This window comes from Ambystoma mexicanum, chromosome 1q (assembly GCF_040938575.1).
Source record: "Ambystoma mexicanum isolate Mex_15411 chromosome 1q, UKY_AmexF1_1, whole genome shotgun sequence".
Lineage (NCBI taxonomy): Eukaryota > Metazoa > Chordata > Amphibia > Caudata > Ambystomatidae > Ambystoma > Ambystoma mexicanum.
Genome location: NC_090922.1, coordinates 772,800,191 through 772,826,276, shown reverse-complemented (window position 1 = coordinate 772,826,276; position 26,086 = coordinate 772,800,191).

Sequence of the window (26,086 nt, the reverse complement as noted above, 5' to 3'; positions counted from 1 at the left end):
TAGAGGAGTGAAGAGGGTTTTGGATTTAAACCTTGCATCCACTGGGAGCCAGTGGAGAGATTTCAGAGCTGGAGAGATACGATCCCAGGGCTTGAGGCCAAGGACAAGTCTTGCAGTCCTGTTCTGGATTAGTTGCAGAGGGCGGAGAGTAGAGGCAGGTAGATTTAGAAAGAGGCTGTTACAATAGTCCAAGCTAGAGAGAACCAGAGCTTGGGATACCATGAGCTTCTGGGGGAAGGAGAGGAAAGGCAGAGTAACTCTTGTCTCAGAAGTCAGAAGACCTCAGAGTCTTGCTGGAATAGATTTTTATTGACTGCATTGGGATTCGTCATTAATGTCTTTTCATCTGTATTTAGTCGCATTAAGATGTTTTTACATTTGAGTCTCCACCTCTGTATTAGATCTTCTTTCTTGTGGTGTTGGCGGGCGATCATTATGTCAAATTGTGGTAGATCAGCTTCTGTGATGGTCTTTCTGTACAACGTCAATGTACTCCACATAATTCTAGCATTCAGAGTTGATAGACTCATTCCGTACAAGGTACAAGCTGTCGGGAATCCCTGCTGCAGTTGTAATATTCTCTTCCAGAATATACCTTCACATATGGCCCATAGCTTGCTCCAGCAGCCAAACATACTTTTGGCCCCTCTAATTCACCCAAAACAATGTTTGTGTCAAGCCATCAATTAGTCAGCTCTTTGAATCGAGAATATCCAGACCTCTATTTACCTCTACAATTTTGATCTATGGATAGATCAGCTGTGTTTACCTAAGTCAATATGCCAGTTTTCCTAAACTTCAAATATCATTTTAATGCATGCATAATACTGGAATTATAGTCCAAAACCATGGTCTTGATTTTTTAAGCTAAACTTAAAAGATAGCGATTTCAGGGATTAATGGGTGTCCAATATACAATTAAGTGCATTAAAGAAGCAGATCCACAAAGAGTATGATGTATCACAAAGAATATACATCTGTTCCATTAGATCGTCCATTAGATCGTGGTACTGAAACATAGATTTCCTATGTGTGCTTTTGTCCAGTTAAATTACATTTCTAAACAACATATGTTTTTTATTGATATTGATCTAGCCCACGCAGATGAGACAAAAGTCATCAGGCTACAGTGATTCATTTTGAGGGTAATTAAGGATGTCTGTAGTGCTTTAAAGGAAACGTCCTGAGCTTTGGAAGTTAGAGGACCACCTGCATGTCTTGATTTATTATTTTAAATAAAACAAAAATTATTATTAAAACAGCCTATTTCTTTCCCAGATGATGGGGTGCGATTATTTCAGTGGGGATATAAAATCAGCAATAATTCTCTTTAATCATGGAACCCATTAGAACAGTACATTTAAAAGGCATTAAATATATTACATCACAGTGTTGTTAATCTCTGAGGAATAATAAGAGACAGCACCAGTTTGCCCCTGTTTCATGAGAAAATCTAGGACACCAACAGCAACCCCACGCACACCTGAAGTCACTATCCAACATATCACTACCATAATATAACCTTAGAAAAGCTGGTCACCTTAAAAACAATGGATGGGGGGCCTAGAAGCACCCCATTGAGGAAAACCATTGCACAAAGAATGAACTGAATTTTAATAATTAATTCCAGTTCAGTGTCACAAATCACATAAGAGGGCATGCCTGCTTAATGCCAGCCTGGCAATCATTTTATCTATTGATCACATGGTAGCATCATTTGTAAGACCTGGCTATACGCAGCTGCATTGAAACATAGCCCTGCTTTGATATTCCCGGCACCATACCTTTTCCAGTTCTGCTGTACCATTGGTGTGCAACCAGATGATTTCTACAGTCAGGATGGCAGTAGACCAGAATAAGGGAAGACATGTTCACTTCACCATGGAGTGGACATTTGAATATTCCACATATTAGATGTCTGCTACCGTGGGCTAGAATACAATTTCTTCTACCACCATCCAACAGGAATCCAAAGTATACGGTGGGTCCCTTTTCTTTTATATACTTTAAAATTGTAACAGAAACATGAATAAAGAAACTCACCTGCTAAATGTACCTGATGATTCCAGAGCGATCTGTGCAACTAGGACACAACGTAAGGGTTACGAGGGCCCTGAACTTTAGGGTCAGAAAAGGGGAAGAATGATATATGGAAAGCCCAGGGGCTCACTTTGCTTTCCTTATTATGTTGGTTGACTGGCTGAGTGCTGCCTCAAGACTCACTCTAATGTGCTTAGGTGCTTCACACAGTAGCCGCTGGGACTTTTTTGGATCAGATAAATACCCATAGGAATTTGTTAGGGGAATAAGAGAGGAGTGGGAATCCTTGTTTAGTCTACCCCAATGTCTCTAAAAGCCAGAAATCACCCACAGCTGGAGCAAGGAAGGTAATGTTGTCCTTAATAGTTCTGGAGCAGCAAGGGAGCACCTGTTTGGAGGACACTTTCATAGAGAGGACTTGTCTGGAGATTTCATCCGGTGATATGGGAAAGAAAGAGAATAGTAGAGGGAAGGCCAAGGGAGGCCTGAAAGCGGGTGATGGAGAAGGGAGGGGTGTAGCGGAAAGTGAGGACAGGATGTCCTGAGATTTGATTATGAAGTGAGAGGCCAGTGAAGTGCCGAGGGTCAGGGTCAGGGATGGCAGAGGAGCATTGGTGACTGCAGTAGGATTGCCGAATTCCTTGCAGATTGTGAACAGTTCAGCCATGTTGTTAGTGGCCCCAGAGGTACAGGCCTTCTCCTAGCTGATGGAGAGTCTGAACCAGGAAGACATACAGGAGCATATGACCGGTCATTTTGAGCGTTGATCGCTCTTCCAACAAAGGAATACATTTCTCTTCCTTCATGGAGGAGTGGGCACTTAGCACAATAAACCTGTGTAAAAACGTGGGTAGTCCCGGTAAGCACACATTTAAGAATAATAGGCCAACAAATATTATTGACTATTTTGTTCCCAGCTGCTCTAATTGGATCAGAATTGTTGACACAGAGGTGGTTGTCCGGGTGGAGAGTGACCATAACCCACATCACTGAGGATATTTTTGACATCCCTAGCCAAGGCAAAAAATCCTTTATCTTTATGAGGGCCAGTGCTTGTGTGTCTAATTTTAATTGCTCTGTCACCCCATTCGAAACCTGAATTCATCGTGAAGGAGGTCATATAGGTGATTAGACTGCATGCTTCACATACATAAGAGTGCAGGCCCCGACTCTGTGCCATTTGACCTCTACAAGGATAACATTGAACGTTGGGTCCCTATGTAGATGTGCATCTTTAATTCCATGTTGAGTGCTTGCAATTCCATGCCAGTTAACAACATGCCCTAATCGGTCTTAGTTTCATGAAAGACGACTGGTTGCCTTCTAAGTTTTGTTGGCCCTCCTTGCTGGGTCATGCAAGTCATTTGGAAGGGGAATTTATGTATTTGTAGCCAGCTGGATTCAGGATAGCAATGTTCTTGTTCTATTATAAGGGTGTTTTGGGGAAGGGATGGGAACAATTGAACCTCTACCTCATTGCATCAAATGTTCCTGAATGCCTGTTAATCATGTTCAAGCACCTTCATGAGAACACCTGTGCTAGGTATGGGCCTTTGTTCAATGTGCCAAGAATTTCCCATTTAGATGGGGAGTAGGGTGGCGGGGTATCCTGTACCACCCACTATTGAACCTCGATATGAGTTCTTTAGAGAAGGTATTACTAGTAAACCAGCTAGACATGCCACACATGGGAGGATGGCCAGTCCCCATCCTAAATTAAGCCTGATTCAGCTCTCCTAGCCTAGATGGCGTGTCCGTTCCAGGGACTTGTTAATAGATACACATCGTATATGACCAACAGGAAATTAAAGGCAAGTGATTCTAAAGGGAGCATGTAACTACCTTAATTTGGACACATGTGCTTACAAATGACCTTTGCTACCCTTGGAGGAATGATCTTTCAGCTTTGTAGTAGTGTGCTGCTTTTGTTATGTATTTGAAATACATTTGCTCTAAATCATTTAATACATATTTGGAACAGTCTCATTGTTTTAGTTGCTTGATGAATAGTGATGACGTGATACTGTGTTTGCCACATCTTTATGTCGTAGTTATTTCACATTATGCTGAAATACAGTATTTTTATGAGTATGATGATGATTTTTGGTCATTTGCAAATGATCCTAAAATGGCTTACATTGGGATTATTTATAGGAAGATCGTAGAAATGTACAAAGGGTCATTGCCCTTGACTTGAACTGTCACCTGCAAAACATGTCACGCATTGAGATTCTGGCCTTTGTTGGGCATTTGGGAACCCCATGTAAGACAAAAGTCATTTATGCGATATACCACTGTCCCTCACATGTGCGGTAAATATTGTGTGCATTTTCAAACTCACTATCAAATAATCTATTGGAATATATTTTTCAGATCTGATTAGGGGATGTTGAATTTTGTTTAACCCGCCTCCTCATTAATTATGCAATTTTGTACTTCTTCCCAATCAGACATTTAGGATTTCATTAATCTTCTGTTCACTTTACTTATAGTGAGTGAATCATTACTGGATTTCAAAATGTAATCGTATGAAGTTGTATGCACTATTTCTGGTGTGCGACATTACTCAGCTTTTGTAGCACACCAATGACCCCTACGACTTTAATAATAATCTAATTGTGTAACCTACCTATGGTGGCCGCAACATGCATAAGAACCATTAAATGGCATGGGGTGCTGTTACTAGAGCATTAGAGCAGCACTTCACATACCTTATGTTATGTTATAGGGATGGATCAGAAAGTGGTGGGCGCCAAAGTTTTACCCAATTAAGTTTTAAGTCGCAATTTATGCAATGATTGCTCTCTCTGCACATTTCCATGCAAAGGGGAATATTCAAGGTACTCAATGAGTGTACCAAGGATCATTTAAAGAAGAAGTTCTCAGAAAATGGCCAGGGACACATAATTTCTATTGCCCTAGAGTTTGGCTCCATAAAGGGTAGCTGTAAGCACCTGTGCCTTAGTCACCTCAGAGAAGGGTGAAATAGTTTGACTGCAGATCTCTTTGAGGAATGAATAGTCTTGTCTTCTAAATAGTACCAAATTCTACCTGATGATGCTAAGTTCCATTATGACTGAAACAATGAAATAATTGATGAAAATGAGCTCAAACGTAGTGCCCTGGAGGAACAAGTCAAGTTTGGGTGGTCTTTGGGCATGGCAAAACACACATTTGGTTTTAGGAACCATTTCATGAAACGTACTAAGCAGTAACTGCAGACCTACAGGAGTTCTTGGAATTAAGGCAGACTCCCATAGCTTTTGCCACCCATGTGAGGGAAATCTGAAATGAAGGGCTAGTAGGATTGCTGGTAGACAAGCCATTTTAATCATGGAGTCCAAAAAAAATGCCCCAGAGACCCCATCAAAAGCAGTTTTCAGATGGACGAATGTGATTTTATTTATAGCAGCATACTTAAGCAGGAGATGATTTAAATGGTAAGCCTGGTTAATGGTTCCCACACCTATTTCGAAACATACCATGTAGGTGTGATAGCATATAATTGTAACTACACCAATTAATTATTCTGAAACATAGTACTTTCCCATACACCTTAGCTAAAGGATCACTCAGGAGATCAGCCTATTCTTCATGGGATTCCCAGGATTACCTATTTTTTTAATAGGTAAAGCACCAAACACCACCAAATGGCACTGGCAACTATATTGGACTGACACACCCTCCATACCCTAACCAATCACCACAGTATGCCCATTATCTCATCAGAACCCTGATCATACAACCTCACGTGTGCTCCCCTCATGGCACGCACCAGACATTGCCAGCCTGACAATACCTATCCAATTCACTGTGTCACCCATGGTATCTTCACCCACCACTCAGCAAACCTGTCTTCTTGACATTGTCACTTCAATAACCCCTATTTCCTTTTGCAAGTCCGTGCCAATGTTGCTCCATGTGGTGTCACAGATCGGTGCCCACCACCCTATCTGTCCAAGGATGAACAGCACTGGTTCCCCCTTACCCTACCACCCACTGCATGCCATCACAGGTCAGGCCATCATTAGTAAATGTCCATTTTCCCCTCCCTGGTGAAATAGTATGCAAGCTGTTCAAAAACCTGTTCTCATGTGAACAGTAGCAAGAATGAAATAAGGAATTTAATGAGTCTTCCCCGTGGTTCCTGCTACTGTGCAAGTCTGTTTACACTTGCTGTGCTTCCTGCTTCCTGTTTATAGTGAAAAAAAAACTATGGTCCGCGGAGTGGGATGCTGAGCCATGAGCAGAGGGGTGAAACAGTTTACCTACAGACCACTGAGTCAGGGGAGGAGGAGGATGACCTCTCTCTCTCCGAATGCAGATCTCCTCTCAACGACGGAAATCAAAGCAGACTCTGGGAAGCGCCACCTGAGGAGCAGCCGTCCTCCAATCGAGAAGGGTCTGGAAGGGGTAAGATGTCGTGCCCGTGATCCATCTCAACCCTCCCTGTCATGAGGCCCCTCCATCAGCAGAAAGCGCTACTTCTTTATCCCGAGGTTCCCCTGCTGAACGACCTACAGCTACAACCCCCACTCAGAGTGTTGTTTCTTCACTGCTTGAGTCGGGACATGGCAGTGACGGCGTTCTTCTATCGGACCAGCATCCCCGTCAGTTCTGTAGGTTCTGCGGAGAAGTGCCATCAGACTGGATATGTGGCACCCGATGGGAAGTACACATGCACCGGTCCCCCACCTGTCTACAGCAATGGTAAGTGGCGCCCCGCCTGAGGCTGTCAGAGGACGGCCTCAGCTGGGCAATGACGTGGTGGGGGAAACTGTGGCCATTGAGGATTGAAGCCCCATTCCATCAGGCACGGACCTGACTTCCACAACAAAACATTACCCCCCCTCAAAATGAGGGGGTTCAAATGTCAATGGGCGAAACCATCCTGCTAACTGAGAAGATCTTGCCCAGATGGGCAACTGACATGTCAAACTCTATCCAATGTAATGCGCTTTCCACAGTACAAAAGACAATAATCTAAATTCATGGAGGTTCGCATACAATGCCAGGCAGCCTTTCAGCTGAAAACACAAGAGACCAATCGATAATAATTGCGTCTACGGACTCAGGGTCATAGAATGAAGCTGAAACACATGACTCACCAAAATGTGACAATGAGGTTTTTGAAAATCACGCCGACAGTCACGCCACCGCAGTCAGCCCTGAAAGTCACAAGGACACCTCCAAGGCTGGCCCCATGCCTGTGCCAGTGACCAACTGGTCCTCTCTTTCAAACCCATCTACCTCGTCATGCTTTGAAAAAAGAGGACTAAAACATACTAAAGATACTAAAGATAAGGTGATTCTAAATCCAAGGAAACCAAGTCTAAAGGTAGTCGGAAAGTGGTGAAGCCCGTAACAAATAAAGTTCTCAGCAAAAAACAACATAGGGAGGGTGATAAATCTGCAGGAGAGAGTAAGTCCCTTTCAACTCCACTGATGTCAGCCTCCCTGAAAGAATATTTTATTAAACAGCACAAAAGGAAGTTTGATCGAGATGCAAATTGTCAGATGTGGAGATTCTGGAGGCGATCCAAGAGACACCCCCAGTCAATAAATCAGGCAAAACAGATTTAACCCGGAGCGAGCATCTCTATAATCAAGAAATTCCAACTTCCAATGCCTTAGGGCAAACCAAGATGCCTGAAGTGGCAGTCAGGGTCAAGCAAACTACTCAACTACGGGACAAACCACACCAAAACCTCCCATTCCGGCCCATATTTCAGAGCAAAATGAAGACTACGAAAGAAACCGTCCATCACCCCTTTCAGGCCTGGGAAATAATGTTTTGATCGGGGGGGAAGCAACAACGAGCACGCCAGCTAAGCCAAATAAAGATATGGAGAACAGCAAAGCCTGACTCGCATGGACTAAACCACACATAAAGGGCGGGCATGGAGCAAAAGTTGTGGGCCAAACTGTAGAGACCTGCGAATCTCAGGAAGCTTCGGTACCCTCTAGTCCAGAACAAGATGTAAACAATGCACCGGAGATAGTACCACCGGACTTACATCAATCTAACTTTTGGACATCTACCGTCGGCACTCCCACCAAAAATAGATGACTCCGCGAAATTCCATTTGTCAGTGCAAAGGGACTCCCCTAGCAAAAAAACAGATTTACTCTCACTTATGTCAGCAGTAACAATTGTACCAGCACCATTTGGAAAACTTTATGAAGCAATCAATGGCTCTCTAAAAGATAATACTGCAATGATTGCTACAATGACCTCTAAATTAACTTTTGTTGAAGGCTATATTACAGCACTGGATACCAAAACTATTGAGCACCAGAGGCTTCTCGAATCAAAAATCGCCATACTCGAAGAAATGCTCAATAAAAAAAATCAGATGCCGCAAACCCAAGTAAGTAAAACCACGAGAAACATACAAACTTCTACCAACCACGTACAGCGTGAACTGGTCTCCATTTTCACTAAACCTACCACAGGGGCGCTCGTTTTAAAACCTTTTGCACTGACAGAGAGGCCAGTCACAATTGACGCAAAGGATAAACAACACATAAACAAAAATCAGAATCAGAGGAAACACTCAAGAGAGGAAATTGCGGCGAAATAAATACTTGAAAAGTCGACAAGTGTCCTTCTCCAAGTGCGGAATGGTTACTAACTACCTAAAAAAAAAGCAACTACGGGAGGAATACCGTAAATTTCAAGCAGTTTACCCAAGAATCTCTATGCGCCCGAGCACTCGCCCCGTTCACTAGAAGATCTCAAGATTACCAGTGATCTGATGAACTTGTTTCAACATCTGGTTTAGTCTGAGATACTCCTAAGTTCGCCGGAGAAATAGAAGCGCAATGAAAACAAGATTAAATCTTTCCTTGATTTACAACCTACCGTACTGCAAGACAAAAACTCAATCCACGCTTCCGAAATGTACACAGCACCCAAACGGAGGCAGTCACAGACTCTGGCTGTAGGAGAAAATCCTGCAAAAAAGTCCTTAAAGTTAAACCACCCCCAAAGCCAATGGCGGAGCTTCCCAAACCAGATGACGATGGCAAATCTGAAGCATCATCTAAACAAGTGGCTAACACAGTAACAACTGCCAATAAAAAAATGTCAACCCGAACCACGACCGACGGGAAATTGAAAGAAATCTGCATCTTCAAACTTGAACAAATTTCGAGTAAAGCGGGATATGTAGTCTTGAATAGGAAAACTGTCCTAAAGATCCCTAGCAAAATAGCCATTCTTCGGCACTTGAAACTGAAGATTTCTTATTGGTCAAACCATACATAGGGAACATAAAGCCAAGGCTTATCTACATATAAAAAACAAAGCCCTACGAGAAGTCCCAAAAGAAGTGTACTAAGAGCTTCAGCTTCAGGGTTTTTTTCTATTGGAAATTCGAGAGTCAAACATAAGTCAAGCTAAGCCTGAAATTATCAGTAAGAAAGTGCCAAGCAAGCAACATTATGTATCGCGAACCGAGGATCTATACAAACAGAACCGATGGGCCTATTGTCCTAGTGGCCCAGAAAATTGCGACCCCAAAATAAATAAACATCAGGAAGAACGTGCAAGGCGCCACAGCTTTCGTAGAGGGGATAACACCGACTACAGAAGAGTTGACCGCCATTGGTCTCATTGGTCTCACCAGACCCCGACGCGAACAAGAACTCAAAGTATCAGATTCCAATCGCCTCAAAAGGGCCCAGGAAGTGGCTCCAAGACACTTTCACTACCAAATCAAGGAGATAGCAACGACCTCCAAACTCCCCTGTAGTCATCGAGCTGCTCCAACCGCCACCTCTGAAAACCTGTAAGAAACCGACGATTATGGGGTCCTGGAATACCAGAGGATATACGCATCTGACTTGCCCAAGCGACGTGAACTTGGGGGCCTTTGACATTCTATGCCTCCAAGAAACTTGGCTAGTCAATAAACCTTATCTGGACGGTTTCTGCGTAGAATTCTCACCCGTGACAAGGGGTTTGTTGGGCCAGCCTTCGTCGGGTCTTCTGACCGCGGTTCGAAAGGGCTCAGGGCTCACTATAAGAAGCAAATTAATGGAGTCATACGAAATGCTAGCTATCTTAACTTCATGGTGCCATCAATTTCCAGGGTGAAACACATGGACCACTTCGGAATTGGTCATTATCAACCTTAAATGGAACCCCCAAAGAACAATGACTAAAAAAGTTTACACAACAGTTGCCAAAGTCATTGACGCCATCTATGTGGACCACGATGTCACCAACATAATTGTTTGTGGCGACTTGAAGGCTAATTGCACATACTCTAACACATCTTCAAACATCTTCCCAATGCGTTCGTCAGTCGACGAAAGGGTTCAGGCTTGGACTAAACTAATGAAATCTAGAAATGTCTACAATGTCGCCTTTTTTCAAGCCAGTGACCAGCTGATTCCAACATGGGAATGCCAAGATTCAAAAACAATTCTGGACTATATTTATATTTATAAGCCAGACTTTGATACCTTACGTAGCCTCTTTGGAGGTGCTGAGAACTATTGAAAGTGATCACAATCTGTTAAATATGTCATGGGTGGGGGTCTGTCCGGAAAAAAAAATCTACTCACCGAATGTGGTAACAAATAAGCAGCAAACCCGTCTTCGCCTAACATCCGAAAAATATTCGAGAGATAAATGAGAAATTTGCCTCTACAACATTGGCAAAGCCATCTAAGACTGAAACTTTGAGACCAGATTATCTACCGCTATTGATGGCTCATAGGGTTTGTTTTTCTGGAATTAATAGAAACCTACCCCCACACAAGCACGCCTTTGACTTAAGGGTGGTTCTCCAATGACGAAATCTGAGAAAACTGAAAAGAACTGATGGCTCATAGGGTTTGTTTTTCTGGAATTAACAGAAACCTACCCCCACACAAGCAAGCCTTTGACTTAAGGGTGGTTCTCCAATGACGAAATTTTTGACTTAAGGGTGGTTCTCCAATGACGAAATCTGAGAAAACTGAACTAGCCTAACGGACAGAAGAAACATGGGCCACTGATAGGAAGGAAGAAACTAAATATAAATGCTGGATCAAAAAAAAGAGATTTACTCTCTATCAGAATAAGGTGCAAGCTGTGCTCAAGACTCTTACCACCAAAAAATCACGCGATTTTTGGACTCTGATCAAAAGTGTGAATGGACAGAAAGTAGTCGCACTTTTAAACTCAGTTTCGGAACTAAACTGGGTTAGTAACTTTACGGAACTGTTTGAGTGCCCATCTTCGTCGCAACAAACTCCCAGCCGGCCGTCGCAAACACCTTGGGTCATCTTGATGGACGTGAAAGATATCAAAGGAGTCATATTAAAACTGAAGTCCTCCAGAGCCCCAGGCCCGAATGGCCGTACAAATATTCACCTAAAAAGGCATCCAGAAGAGTGGTGGGCTTCAGTGATTAGCAAAATCTTTGAACAGTGCAAAAAAACTAAACTGATACCAAAATCCTGGACAGAAGCTGTTGTCGTCCCATCTATAAAAAGGGATGCAGAGAAAATCCTGTCATTTATAGACCGAAAGCACTCATCGATATTATCGGAAAGATCTTCGCAACTCTGCTGCTTTCCCACTTCCAGAAATGGGCAAGACTATCTCCGAGCTTAGACCTCTTCCAGACAGGATTTCTAAAAGAAGCTAGCACTGCAGTCAATCTACTTCTTTTGAATATAATTAAAACTAACGTCAAGTCTGATGCTCCCAAGTTTTTTCTTGCCCTTATCGACATCTCGCAGGCCTTCAACAAGGTAGACGGTCTCAAACTCTGGTCCAAATTAAAAGCCTGGGACTGTTCTCCGGCTATATTAGAACCAATAATAGCACTCCACACAAAGACATCTATGCGCGTACGCCTAAACCAACAAGCCATGCTCTCGGACGAGATCCCTTCGGAGCGAGGGTTGAAGCAAGGCTGCCCTCTTGCCCCGGCTCTCTTTCTTTTTTTTTAAATATAGTTTTTATTAGCATTTTTTTAAGGTTATTACAACAAACATGTCATTTCAATCCGATGCCATTCCCAGAAAAAACGTTCAAACAATAACCCTTAACCCCCCCCACCCTTCCCTAGCCAGTGAACAGGTGCCGATTTCAAGCTTATCTTGCAGGGACGCGTTATGGATTTTTCGAGTTCGGACTGTCGAATAGATTAGTGCACACATAGTCTAGGGCTCAACCTAGCAGCACCCCATGGGGGGGCGCGTGCCTTGTACAACGGATACCTAGTAGGTCCTCCATTTCCTCTGGACTCAAGACACAAACAGGCCAACAGTTCATGGGCTCACCCCTCAGGTCGATCGCTCATATTTTTTCAAAGAAGGGAAGCCAGAGTTCCTCAATGTTGGATCTGGATTCATCCAGGACGTGGGTTAAGAATTCCAAGTCATATATCGTCCGTACCTTCGTTACCCATTCCCTCTTATCAGGCATGTGCGGATTCCTCCACTTCTGGGCCAAGCAGCACCTGGCAGCTACGAGCATGACCTGCAACATGTGGCCATGGGTGTCCTCCTGGTCATCACCCACCTCAATACCGAATATAAGCAACCAGGGACAGAGGGGCCTAGAGACACCATCCACCCCCTTAACCCAGGATAGGACCTCTCCCCAATATGACTGCACCCTCGGGCAAGGCCACCACATATGCATGTAGTCCCCTTTTTTCTTTTTGCATTTCCAGCAGTGTGAGTCGTAGCCCGGACTCATTCTGGCTATCAACTGTGGGGGGTAGTGCCATCTGTGTAGAACCTTGAGGGCTTGGTTTCTGTACTGGGGGGGTCGTTGAGCGATGGGCCCGGATGCACATCTTGGTCCACCTTTTATCATCTATTGCCGTGCCCAAATCTTTTTCCCATTGTATCCGTGCTGGCGGTGGATCCCTGGGTATTGAAAGCAAGAGAAGTTTGTACAAACGAGATATGACCCCCTTAGAGCCCCATGTGTCCGTGAGTTCCCTCCTGAGTGTGTCCCCCCATGAGGGTTCGGAGAGGACTCCCTTCAATTAGAGGTAACAAAAAGGTGAAAGCTTATCCAGCCCCAGAGCCTCCTCTAGGTCGAGAAGGGGCATGAAGGAGCTACCCACCCACAAGTGGCAAGCCCTAACAAGGCCCGCCTCATACCACCTCTGATACGCGTCCGGCTCCGCAACCTTAGCTATGAATGGTGGCACCCAGATGCAACTTAGTGGGGAAGGCCAGGTTGTGAGCCATCTATAGTAACCCCCCTCCTTCCAGACAGACCACAGGACACCCAGTACCGAGTGGTCCAAATCACGCCTGGGGATGTGCGCTCTGGGGACCCACAACCACTCATCTAGCGTGACCGGGGCAAGTAACCTATTGTCCAGTGCTACCCACTGCTTTTCTGACCCAGGGTTGAAATGGTCCACCAAAATCCTCAGCTGGGAGGCCCTATAATATGTATCGAAGTCCGGGAATCCCACCCCACCGTCTTCCTTGGGTCTCGTTAGGACATCGTAGGTGATCCTATGTACCCCCCCCCAGAGGAACCTGAGTAGGATGCGTTTCATGGACTGTAGGAACACGGCTGGGACCTGAGTGGGGAGCATTGGAAGAGGAATAGGAATTTGGGAAGTACCACCATTTTGATCAGGTTGAGTTGTGCCATCCACAAGAACCCCAAGACCGCCCCCTCTCTACATCTCTTTTGACCTCAGTCCACAAAGGGGTGAAATTGCTCGGGAAGAGGTCCTATGGATCAGGTGTTAATTGGATTCCCAAGTGCCGGAACCCCTCTCTCTGCAATTGAAAGGGAAGGCCCTCCACATACTCCCTCTCGGTGTCCGGTAATTGACCTCCCATAAAAGCCACAGATTTGCCCAGGTTGACCTTGTACCCCGAAAGGCTCCCATAACGCTCCAGTGCCTGCAACACATGAGGGACCGTCAGTGTCGGTTTAGTAACATAGAGGAGAGCGTCATCGGCGAACAGGCTGATCTTTCAGTGGGAGCCGCCCATCTGTACTCCAGTGATGGCCTCATTGTTACGCACTGAGATCGCCCAGGGTTCCATGACAAAGGCGTATATCAGGGGGAATAGTGGCCAGCCCTGTCTCATTCCACGCTCCAGGGGAAAGGCTTCTGATTCCATCCCGTTGGCGGCCACCCTGGCCGTGGGGGCTGAGTATAGTGCAGCCATCCATCCCAACCATCTCTGGCCCATCCCTATTGCTGAGAGGACCTCCCCCATGAAGGTCCAACTCACCCGGTCGAAGGCCTTTTCTGCGTCTAGGGACAGCAGGAGGACCCCCTCGTTCCGGGTTTCCCTTGAGTGCAGCACATGGAGGGTTTTGCGCATGTTGTCTGAGGCTTGTCTGTTTAATATGAAGCCCGACTGGTCTGGGTGAACCAGGTAGGGCAGGCATTTCTCCAGGCGAGTGGCCAGGATCCTGGCAAATATTTTAGCATCCAGGTTTAAGAGGGAGATGGGTCTGTAGGAGCCACGTTCTGTGGGGTCTTTTCCTGGCTTGGGGATTGCCGAGATGAGGGCCTGTAGGAATGTGGGGGGGTCGTCTCTTTGTTGCGCATGTGGTTGAACAATTTGGCTAAGGGTTCCGTCAGGATGGGCTGGAATTGTTTATAGAAATCAGCCGTATATCCATCACCCCCGGGGGCCTTGCCTGCTTTAAGTCTCTTGATAGCTGCCTCCACCTCCTCCACCGTTATGTCCCCCTCCAAACCCTGCAGCTCGGCCTCCGTTAAGCGGGGTAGCCGGTGTTCTTCCAGATAAGCCCGGATCTCCTCCAGCGATTCCCCCTCCTGTTTTGTGTACAGGTCCCTATAAAAGGTTGCAAAGGAACCCACTATCTCTGCCTTTTTGTTGAGAGCCATGCCCTCCCCATCTTTAATAGGTCCAACCCTCCTCTCCAGTCTACAACCACTAGCTCTACGTGCCAATAGGGTGCCCACCCTATCCCCTTTTCGTAGTACCTTTTTCGCCTATATCTCCATTTCTTGACCACCTCCCCGATGAGGACCGTGTGCAGAGCCTGGCGTTTCTCGCGCATTTCCGATAGGAGGGACTCCTTGTCATCCCCCTCTTGTGTAAGCCTACCCCGCAGGCTCTTGAGTTCAGCCCGTATCTTGGCCTCAATGAGCCCTCTGTTCTGCTTGCGCCTAGAACCCTCGGCTATGAGACCACGGAAGGTGGCCTTCGCCGCCTCCCACACTGTCGCCATATCCGTCTCCCCATCATTCTTTATCTCAAAATACGCCTCCATTTCGCCTCTCAGGAATTCCCTTAAGACCGGGTCCCTCAGGAGCGTATCATTACACCTCCACCGGGCCGACCCGGGGGATAGGGGGAGCGACCAGTCCGCCACAAGAAGCTTGTGGTCGGACCATGTTATTGCCTCGACTCTCGGACCTGTAGCCATCCCACTCCCCTCTTTAGAAGTCAAAAGGAAATTGATTCTGGTGTTGGTGTGGTGTGGGGGGAAAAGAATGTATATCCCCCAGGTTCCGGGTGTGTCGTTCGCCAGACGTCCTCCCAGTAGTGTTCCCTCAGCAGGGTCTGGAGCGTTAGGTTGTCCTTGGTTATCCATTTCGGTTCAGTCACCCGTGCCGTCCACCAGTCCAGCCCGGGGTCCAATATGAGATTGAAGTCCCCCCCAGTATCATGGCCCCTTCAGCCCACTCATCCATTACCCCCAGAATCTGGGTTAGGAAACCTATCTGGCCTGAGTTGGGAGAATAGAGGGTGGCTAGGGTTATGCGTTCCCCTTCGTAAGTACCCTTGATCCCCAGGAACCTCCCCCCAAAGCCTCTCTTGGTTTCTGTGTTAGTGAGATGGAGTGTCTTGCTCAAGAGAATCCCCACGCCTTCCTTTTTTGAGCTTCTGTGGGAGGCCCAGAAGTTGGCGCCAATGTCCTTCCCCATGAGGGTGATTCCTTCCCCTGTCTGTGATGGGTTTCTTGGAGGAACAGCACCATTAGCTGCTGTTTGCGGAACATGTTACTGGTCAGGGACCTCTTGTTTTGTGAATTGAGGCCCTTGACATTGAGTGTGCCTATCTTGCCTTCAACCATTGTCATCTAGTTAGTCCATCTCTAACTTCACCGTAGTGTAATGCTTGCGTATGGCACGTTGAAAAATGGAGGATTCCTGTTCGGGCTGGCTAGAAACCCCCACCCCCCCGTCAACCCCTCTAAACGTTCCCATTTTGGCCTTGATGATGGTCGTTCTCTCCCTTCCCCCCCTGCACCTTCACCCTCCCCCTGTCTTGAGGCGTTCGTCCATGTCACCCGATCTTCTTCGGGGACGGTCAACGAACCACCAAGGACTCTACCCCAGCCCCAGGTAGTGCAAACATGTAGATAACCCACTCTCTTTTAAATAAGAATGAACGCGTGTGAACATTTAAACAAAACTTGTGAGACGTGACCCTGCTCCCGTAGTCCAGCGTGTTCCCAGGCACAAGCACGACGCAGAGGTCCATCGAACCAAACAACAAACATTATGAAAAGTTACAGTCACTTCAGGTTATCCTCAGAGGCCGATGATGGGTGCCTGGTTTTTTTAAACTTGCGTGCCCCCTTGACCTTGGTCTTGCCGCTGGGTTGTCCCAGTCTGTCGGGGGCCCGCGGTGGGTTCCTGGCCTTACACCCCGCTCCGCTGGACGGACCGGCACGATCTCCCACCAGGTTGCCAGTGGTACGCACGATGTCCTCCTCCGTCACCAGGTGATGTCTTTCCCCCGACAACTCGAATGCCAGGTAAAAAGGGTGGCCCCAGCGATATCTGACCCCCTTACCCTGTAACCATCTGGTAAGGGCCCCGCATTTCTTTCTCATTGCGAGGGTAAGAGCTGAGAGGTCCTGGTAGATTGCCACCTTAGAGTCTCTGTATTGGATATCACCGAAGTTTCTTGCCTTCTCCAAGATCCTGGCTTTGTCCCTATAGTAGTGCAGTCGAGCCAACACCGACCTCGGGCCTCTGCCATCTCCGCCAGCTGGATGCACCCTGTCAAATTTAATCTCGATGTCGGCCCCCTCCCCCATGACGATTCTTATGATGTTGTGGACCTTGCCTTCCATTGCCTGCGGGCTCTCCCCTTCAGACTCCACAAGGCCAAAAATGTGCAAGTTGTTCCTCCTTTCCCCATTCTCCATGTCGTCCACCTTGAACCGTAATTTCTCCTCCCATCGATGTACCTCCTGGAATCTGGCCTCCATTTGCGTCTCCAAGATCGCCGTGGAGAGCTGGTTGTTCTCGACTCCCTCCACGCGATCCTCCAGGGTGGTGACCTTAGTGGTAAGGTCGGCCAATTTAGCACCCATGTCGGTTCGAATCCCACGTATCTCCTCCAAAATCATCTGGATGTTATTTTGGATGGCCCCAAGTCAGGAGGCGGCACTGATGGGGACCCGGTGCCCATTTTGTCCCCTCTGGCCGCAAACTGATACTTGGAGAGGGCCTCCTTCCAACTCATGGGGTGTTGGTTGCGGCTGAGTGTGTGGGGAGGGACGCCGGGTGGTGGGGGCGCCCTCGGGGTGACTGTCTATGGTTGTGCCAGCCAAATAACTCAAGGGGTTCAACGCCGGTGGGAAAGCGGCCTATTCATGAAGTCCTGGACCGAGGGCCTCTCACCTGGCGTGTGCCTTCTCCAGTGCCCTCTCCAGCATCCCCAGCCGGGTTTAGTGTGGGCGCGCTCCCGCGACGGCCCAGGCTGGGGAGTTCTGGCGTGCGGTTAGGTGGGCCTGTTCAACCCCATGGGTGGGTGGAGTGTCGGGGCGGTTCAGTGCACATACAGCGCCTCCGATGTCTTCGTTCAGTGTCGAGCACGGCCCATCCGGCGACGGGGCACCAGGGGCCCCGGGGTGCAGTGGAACCTCCGAGGTCCCCCACCTCCAGCTTCTCCTCGCTCCAAGTGGGTACTCCCTCCGCAGGCTTCCCCGCTTCTGTGATCTGCTGCGGCCTCGGCGAGCCTTGGCGCACACCGCCTGCGTGTTGTTATGGACCGCAGGGCGAGGGGCCGCGGAGACCTCGGACGGTCGAACTCAGTCTGTGGGTGTCGTAGAAACTCCTGCCTTGGACCCCCTGGCTGGGCAGGGGTTCACACAGCCTTTCTTGAGATGCTTGCGAGAGATGGGCAACTTCTTCTTGCTAAACTCCGCAAAATTCCCGGGGCTGGGTGCGGAGCTGTCGGCTCAGGCGGCCATCTTGCCTGCGCCCCCTGGTGGCCTCTGCCCCATCTCTCTTTATTGCTTTCTTGGGAGGCTTTCAAGACTCAGAAAAAAAAATTGATCTTTCCCCTCCAAGGTAGGCAAGGTCAGCATGTCAAGATTGATGTATGCAGACGACTTGATCTTATTAGACCAGATCCAAATTGGGCTTCAACGCCAACTGACAAACCTGGCTAACTACATGAAAAATAACAACTTGGAAGGCAATAAATCAAAGACTAAATTTATGGTGATCTCAAAAACTCAACAAAAAAAGAAGAAAAACGTCAAAAAAAACCCCAAATAGTCTGGTATTTGGACAACACCAAAATTGAAGCCGTCAATGAATACAAATATCTCGGCATATGGATCGATGCCTCACTAAGGGAGACGACAATACACCAAACTCTGTGGGACAAAGTGAGAACTCTTACGGCTCAAACTAGAGAAGTGGATAAAAAATGTGGCAAATTCTCAATAATCCCTGCCATCCATTTCTACAATTCTAAAGTTGTCCCGACATTGACATACGGAATGAGTGCAAGTTTAAACATGCCAAACTCAATATGGCTCCAAATGGAAGGCTACCTTTGGAAGTCTGTATGTGTGCACGGGGGAGTCTTGTGGCATCACTCATAGGTGTCCTGCGCTAGAGGGTGGGTGTCGACTGCCCATTGGAGTAACAGAGAGAGCCCCCCTGCTCCGTTAGAGTTTGAAGCGTGATAGGGGTCAGCGAACTCTTCTCCACATAAAGTGCAGCGCCAAAATAAGATTCCACACTGTGATCGTAAGAAATAAGAATGTATTCAGGGTGCCCTTTTTGGAGACACGTGTTTCGGCGACAGACCCGCCTTTTTCACGCTGATGCTCGAGAAAAGATTCACCTCTTGCGAGGCGGGATTTATTCGATGACCAGGGCAACTAATAAATTGCAAATTGGACTAGTATCCACATCGATTAGCCCTGATTGAAAAAGGCGAGTCTGTCGCCGAAACACGTGTCTCCAAAAAGGGCACCCTGAATACATTATTATTTCTTACGGTCACAGTGTGTGGAATCTTATTTTGGCGCTGCACTTTATGTAGAGAAGGGTTCACTAGGCCCTATCACGGTTCTACCTTTGGAAGTCAGTTCTAGGGCTCCCAAAGTCCTCATCTATGGCAGCAATTAGGCGGTAGCTGTCCCTGTTGTCTTTGGTAGCAGTGGTAGAATTGAGCTCAATGCAACTCTACAGAAAGACGCTGCTGGCTGATACTCTACCAGTATACCAGGTGGTGATGGCTGAAATAAAGAGTGGTTGTTGTAATCCGCTCAATGCCTGGGCAAAAATCCTCCAAAACAAATTAAGCGATTTAGCCTGTACGGAAGACGTGCTTATCGGCAACCCCCAAAGAGTGAAGTCCAAAATAGAGCATCAAGACTGGATCATCATGAATGAAAAAGCCATAGCAAATAAGCTGTTAAAACATCTTCCTCCATCGTTTAACAAACTAAAAACTCCTTTGAAGTACTGTGAAAAATTTCCGGACAAATCATTGAGGAAACTCTTTATGAGAGCACGTCTAAATTTACTTCCAACTCGGGAAGCCTTAGCCATCAGACTAGTGGCGGCCTCAAATGAGTGTCGACTGTGTGGAACTCCTGAATGACCAGAGAGTATAAGACACTTACTCATGTCATGCCCCCAAAGGAGAAAGGAGAGAGAGGCATACTTAGCACCACTTTTCTTAGACCTGGCCATCATGGATGAGGAAGTCTGCTGGAGCTTTTTTGATGGCCGGCGAAAATGCTAGATGGACCATGACGGCTGCAAAACTATTGGATAGGGCCCTTAAAAAGACTAAAGAACAACTGACATTATGAGAAACCTTACCCTCTTGATCCAACCGCTTAATTTAATTTAATTTCTATTACTCCTCCTATTCTACTATCTCTGCTTTGTTTATGATTTTCTAAGACGGCTTTCTTTAAAAAGTAAGTGGTGTTCTAAGTGCAAAATAGTTATGTTTCTTCTTCTACAGTAATTGTAAAAATGCTAAGTGACTAAACAAAACAAAAATAAGGAATTCAATTATGAACACCAACCTTTGGCCTTGCATGCTTCACATAAGATCACAACAAGATCATAAAGTACAAGGTTAACAAATTATTGTGATTTCTCAGCCAAACTCCCTGCTATAGACCCCAACTTATTCCTGTACGCAACTGTTTGTAAGATTTTTCCTGGGCCGCTTATTGTAACCCGCAAACCAGCCTTCTTAAGTATCCTTCTAGCGCCTCGATGCCTGTGGGCTGCAATGCGCTCTATAAATCCATAATAAATAAATAAATAAACGTCTGCCCCATTCACCTGCTTACTCTCTTCCCAGGAAAGTGTCAGTTATATCCACCTTTGGCCAACATACAAAAGCTCTCTAAAATATACCACAAATACCCTTTACAAATGGAGCACCCTTTGGACGAATTCAGACTCATTTGGCTTTATTTTATTTTCCTTTTCTTTTTTACATTTTATATAGCGTGCCGGTCGCCCGGAGGCATCATGGTGCTGACAGCAGAAGAACCACGGGAGGCTAACATAAGTCAGTGATGATCTAGAAAGAAATGTTTTCAGTATGCATCGGAATGTAAAATGATCTTCAATGGAGCAGATGGACAATGGCAGAGTGTTCCAAACAGTAGACAGCTCACGTAGAAGTGTGGGCTCCTATTCAGCACGATGAAACCTACGCACCTAAATGCACAAGGCCTTCACTGAGCGGAGAACTCTAGCTAAGATGTAAGGGCAGAATTTACACTGGAGATACTCTGTGCCATGTCCATAATAAGTGTGATGGACAATATGGAGAGATTTAAATTTGACTCTGTCTGCCACATGGAGCCAGCGGAAGGCCCCTATGATGGGAGAAATGTGGGCAAAGTAAGAAGCACCAGACTCCACTCTGGCAGCAGAGTTCTAGAGCACTTGAATACGGTGAAGCAGATATGCTGGTTGTGCAAAAAAAAGAGAGTTGCAGTAGTCAAGGTGACTGAATACACAGAGTCAACAACCAGCGCAAGGAGGTGGGAAGACATAAAGGAAATAACTTTCCAAAGAACCTTAAGTTTGAAGTGACAAGTCTGCCAGATCAAGCTGATCTGAGCGTCCTTAGAAAGGGAGGCAGAGATATTCATGCCCAGGTCTTTGACATTGGTCACAGGAGAAGGACAAGGGCCAAGAGAAAAAAGGACATAAATCAATATTTCAGAGGGAGGAAGCAGAAGAAGACCCAAGCACCAAGACCTCAGTTTTATCGGCATTGAGCTTAAACCAGTTAAGGCACATCCAACTGCCCACTGACTCAAGGCAGGTTCAGAGTTTGCTCCTCATTGTGCAAGGTCAAGACCAACCTCAATTTGTTTATCGTGCATCTGTATAATACCAAAAAACTTGAGAATTAATCAGTTTAGCGAGAGGCTGGATATAGACATTAAAGAGAATGGGAGATAAAGCTGAACCCTGAGGGACACCACAGGTGACCGGGGCAGAGGTAGACTTGAAAGGATGGAGAGAAGGAGACAAAGTGTGATTCAAAAGAAAAGATTGGAACTTAGTCAGTGCTCATCTGGCGACGCCTACCCCAGCCAGATGGCCGGGCTGGATGGTGTGGTCTATGGTGTCCAATGCTGGTGACAGGTCCAAAACGATTAGTGCACCCACACCCCCACCATCAACCAGTCTGGCAAGGTCATCAATCACTGATACCAGCACCGACTCATTTCCGCGACCAGGACGGAACCCAGATTTAATAAGGTCAAATCGAGAGGTGCATTCCAGAAAAGAAGAGAGAATAGGAGTGATAAGACCTCAAGTAATTTCATAAAAAAGGAAGCAATGAAATTGGACGATAGTTAGCAGGAATAGACGGGTCCAATGAGGGCTTTTTTATCATAAGGCTCACCAGAGCGTGTTTAAGAGATGGAAAGTTAAGACCAGTGGACACAGATTGGTTGACTGCTGAAGTTAGAAGCGAGGCGAACTCTGTGGCCATAGATTTGAGAACTGATACATTTCTATGTGAAAATGTAACCAGGGAAATGTGGTCATGGCAAAACTAGTCAGTAGAAAGGAGTTTGCAAAATGTAGGCATTCTATACAAGCAATGTAAAGTAAACCAAGTTGCCAGTGACAAGGACAGCAAAAAATGTATGTTTAAGAAATCAATAGCAATAGGCTGTAACTCTGATAATGAGCCAAGCCCTTAATTTAGCCATTCAGAAACTCTCTGCAATCACCCTAACCCTTGCATTGACACTCCCTGAAACACTTTCTCTGGCAAAACCGTTAGGCTCCCTCTAACCCTGCCACGTCAGCACTCCAAAGCATCTTATTTGCATGTTCAGTTATACAAACACTAAATACATACATAGAAAAAGAATTGTGACCATAACTCCAACCACATTACTAGGTAACTACACATTCCAAAGCCATTACCTTAACCGAATCCCTGGCTCAAACCCATGCTTTTAGTCCTACCATGAACTGAACTCTAACATGAATTCTAAACCTCACAATACCCTAACGCTTAGGGTTATCTTAATCCCTATCCTACGCCAACATCAACAGCCCTCCCTATCCTCCCAATACCTTTTTTTTAAATCTTACTCAAACCCTTATTATGTTGAAGATAAAGATTGCTAGTACCTAAGTCGACCGGTGCAAAGAGCTACGACAGTAATTTTAATGAACTCTTAATTTGTGAGAGAAGTTAGCTGCTCCTAGGTGCTTGCTATCCTGCCAGATGTCGTAAGGAAATTTATTTGAAGAGAGAGAGAGGAAAGGAGCGCTGTACCTCTCAGTAAAATGTACATACAACAGAAATATAAGTTATAATTAAGGCAATCACAACCCCTGCACACGCTCCTTACCTCAAACACATACCCTACATTTATGACAACATTCATCTGCATTCTTTTACTACATTTTGCATGATGACTTTTTCACTACAAAGTTATGTTGACCACAATATTTTCACTGATTGCATTTTAGTTGGCAACATTTTCACTGGATATCGCTAATTTTAGATTGTAATAAGTGCTGAGGACCAGTATGCTCATCCTATTTGCATAGACATGCATAATAGATGAACCCAGTAATTTACTGTATGGATGTATTTATTTATCAATATATGCAATTAATGTTACCTACTAATACAGAACTCAAAATACAAACTCTACATTTTTGTCTCTGCATGGCGTTGAACTGCAGGGGGTGGGGACAGCCCTTAGGGGAAATGAAAACACTTCTTAGGCATGCATTTATACAATCTTGGACATGCTGCCAAAATCTGTCGGAGAGCATGTTGATCTCACTTTAAACAGAATGTTGATAAGATGCACTGGTATCTCTAGAAGGAAGTAGGACTAAACCTGGAAAGCCAAGTACTTGTAGGTCTCCACATAAAGAGTCACTGTTTTAGTTGGAAGAAGTGAAACCCTCCTTAATGAAGTCTAGAATCATTTTGTGGATCACATTTGTTTCAATGTATTCAATATCTATAGAGGTTGTTTTATAGGGAGAAGGGTGACAATGGGTCAGGATTGTTGGAGTGTAATGCAGTGTTTGTTCCTCTGTGCCCTCCAAATTGCTACTATTTAATATTTACCAAAATAACTTAACCTAAGATCGAGTCCAGAGTTTGATGTCCTTGACAAAATGCAGTACAGTAGTGGAATTTTAGAAAATGGCTGAGTTGACACTATGGGCGTAGGACATGGGGAGTACAGGGGGGACAAAACCCCCACAATTTTAATGGGGGATATAATGGCATGTATCCCCCCAGAATATGTCTGTGTTGTGCACATGCACTGTGTCTCTGCCACACTGTTTATTTATTTTTTACGTTTATATAGCATACAAAACCTGGGGGTATCAAGGCGCATTCAGCTTAAGAATGTGGTTACAAATAAGTGCATGAGATAAGTTACAGTATTGACAAGTATAAGTCTACATCCAATTTCGGGAGAGCTCACCTCATGTTACAGAGAGCTTTGTCCCATTTAGATAGAACGTGCAAAATAGGTAAAATGGTAAAATGAGTAGGAAAGGTTTGCCTCTTGTTGCGGGGAGCCACGTCTAGATTACATATGAAGGACAAACAGGTAAAAATAATATGCAGGCTAGGAAAGGTTTGTCTCGTGTGGGGAAACCACGTCTAAAATACATTCTAAAAACAATTAGGTCGAATAAATATGCAGGCTAGGAAAGGTTTGTCTCGTGTGGGGAAACCACGTCTAAAATACATTCTAAAAACAATTAGGTCGAATAAATATGCAGGCTAGGAAAGGTTTGTCTCATGTTACAGGGAATCACATCTACATTATATGCATAGGACAGTTAGGTAAAATAATAATATACAGGCTAGGAAAGGTTTGCCTCATGTTGCAGGGAACCACGTCTAGCATACAAAGGATAAATGACTAATAGGTAAAAATAATATCCAGACTAGGAAGAGCTCACCTCTTTATGCGGGGGCTACATCTGGATTGCGAGCATAAAACAAGGTGGGTCAAATAAAATGCAAAGTGAAAAGACCTAACGGAGGATGCAAAGTTAAAACATTACAGCACGCTTGTTGGCTCCGCATAGGTGGAAACCTCAGATGAACCTAGAACACATTAGTAACGTGAATATTATCATATTAGGGATTGGGCCCGTAATACATGGGAGCAACCTTAGTAACTGCACAATGCAAAAAGGAATGAAGTAAGTTACAACACAGTCAATGTTTATGGGGTCAGATGATCTTTGAGATATGCTGCAAAGGTAATGGGAGGGATCCAGGCAGAAACAGTGTAGGCGGCAAAATACATCTACTGTAGCACGCATATGAGGGCAGTCAGGATTCGAGAGATGCTTCAGAGGGAACAAGAGGAGGGGAGAAGATGGCACTCGTAACAGGGAAAGTGTGGGTGTCAGGCAGTAGAGTGGTGATGACCAGAATAATTGAGTGAGCCCGATAACGCGTGCCTCTTACCTAAGGAAACAGCAGGAACGCTTCAGGACACGCATTGTTGGCAAAAGGCAGGCTGTTACAAATCAAGCAAGAACGCAAGTAGCAGTCAAGGGTCAGGAAAGACAGGGCCCTTGATCTTGGCCCTTAGACATAGGCCCAGCGTCGCCTCCCCGCTCCGTCGGGTCTGTGGTTTTGTTGAATCCATGGGCCAATCACGGTGCTGGATCATAGGTATGCCTCTCCAGGCAGGACCAAGGCCAAGCAGGCACGCAAAGCTGTTGGACATCTTGATAGTGGAAATGAGGCCAGTGGGATCCATGCTGCAGAAGCCAGGAGCAAGCGCTGTGCCACCGTGGAAAGGGGGCACATCCTCCTGTGTCGAGCAATAGAAAGGAAAGAGCTGTCTGCTGCACATTCCAGTTGCATGCAGCCTCCGGATCTTGCGTCTGTGATGTTGCATCTGGTACTCCGCAATCCCCCGAGCAGTGCACTGACCCCCGAGAGTCTTATGGGTGTGGGGTCGTTTTACGGGTCTCAGAAGTAAAGTCTGTTTTCTAAGCAGTCCTTAAATGTCTCCATTACGTTTTGGTGTTTGATGGTAAACCTGCCAACAGGTGTTTAAGAGTGCAGGACTGGGTGAAGACTGCAATGATTCCTTACTGGAACTGTAGGCGAACATACACACCCTTAGCACTTGAGAATTCAATGTCAGTATATCATCATGTTGACCTTCAATATTACAAAACAATGCACTTTACTAGAAAAGGGGTACTTTCATCCGTTTCTGCAAACACGTCCAAGTGTTAAACATGTTTCCAAAAACAAGGAGGTTTTTTTGGTATTATTCTTTGACAAGACTGGAGGCTTACTA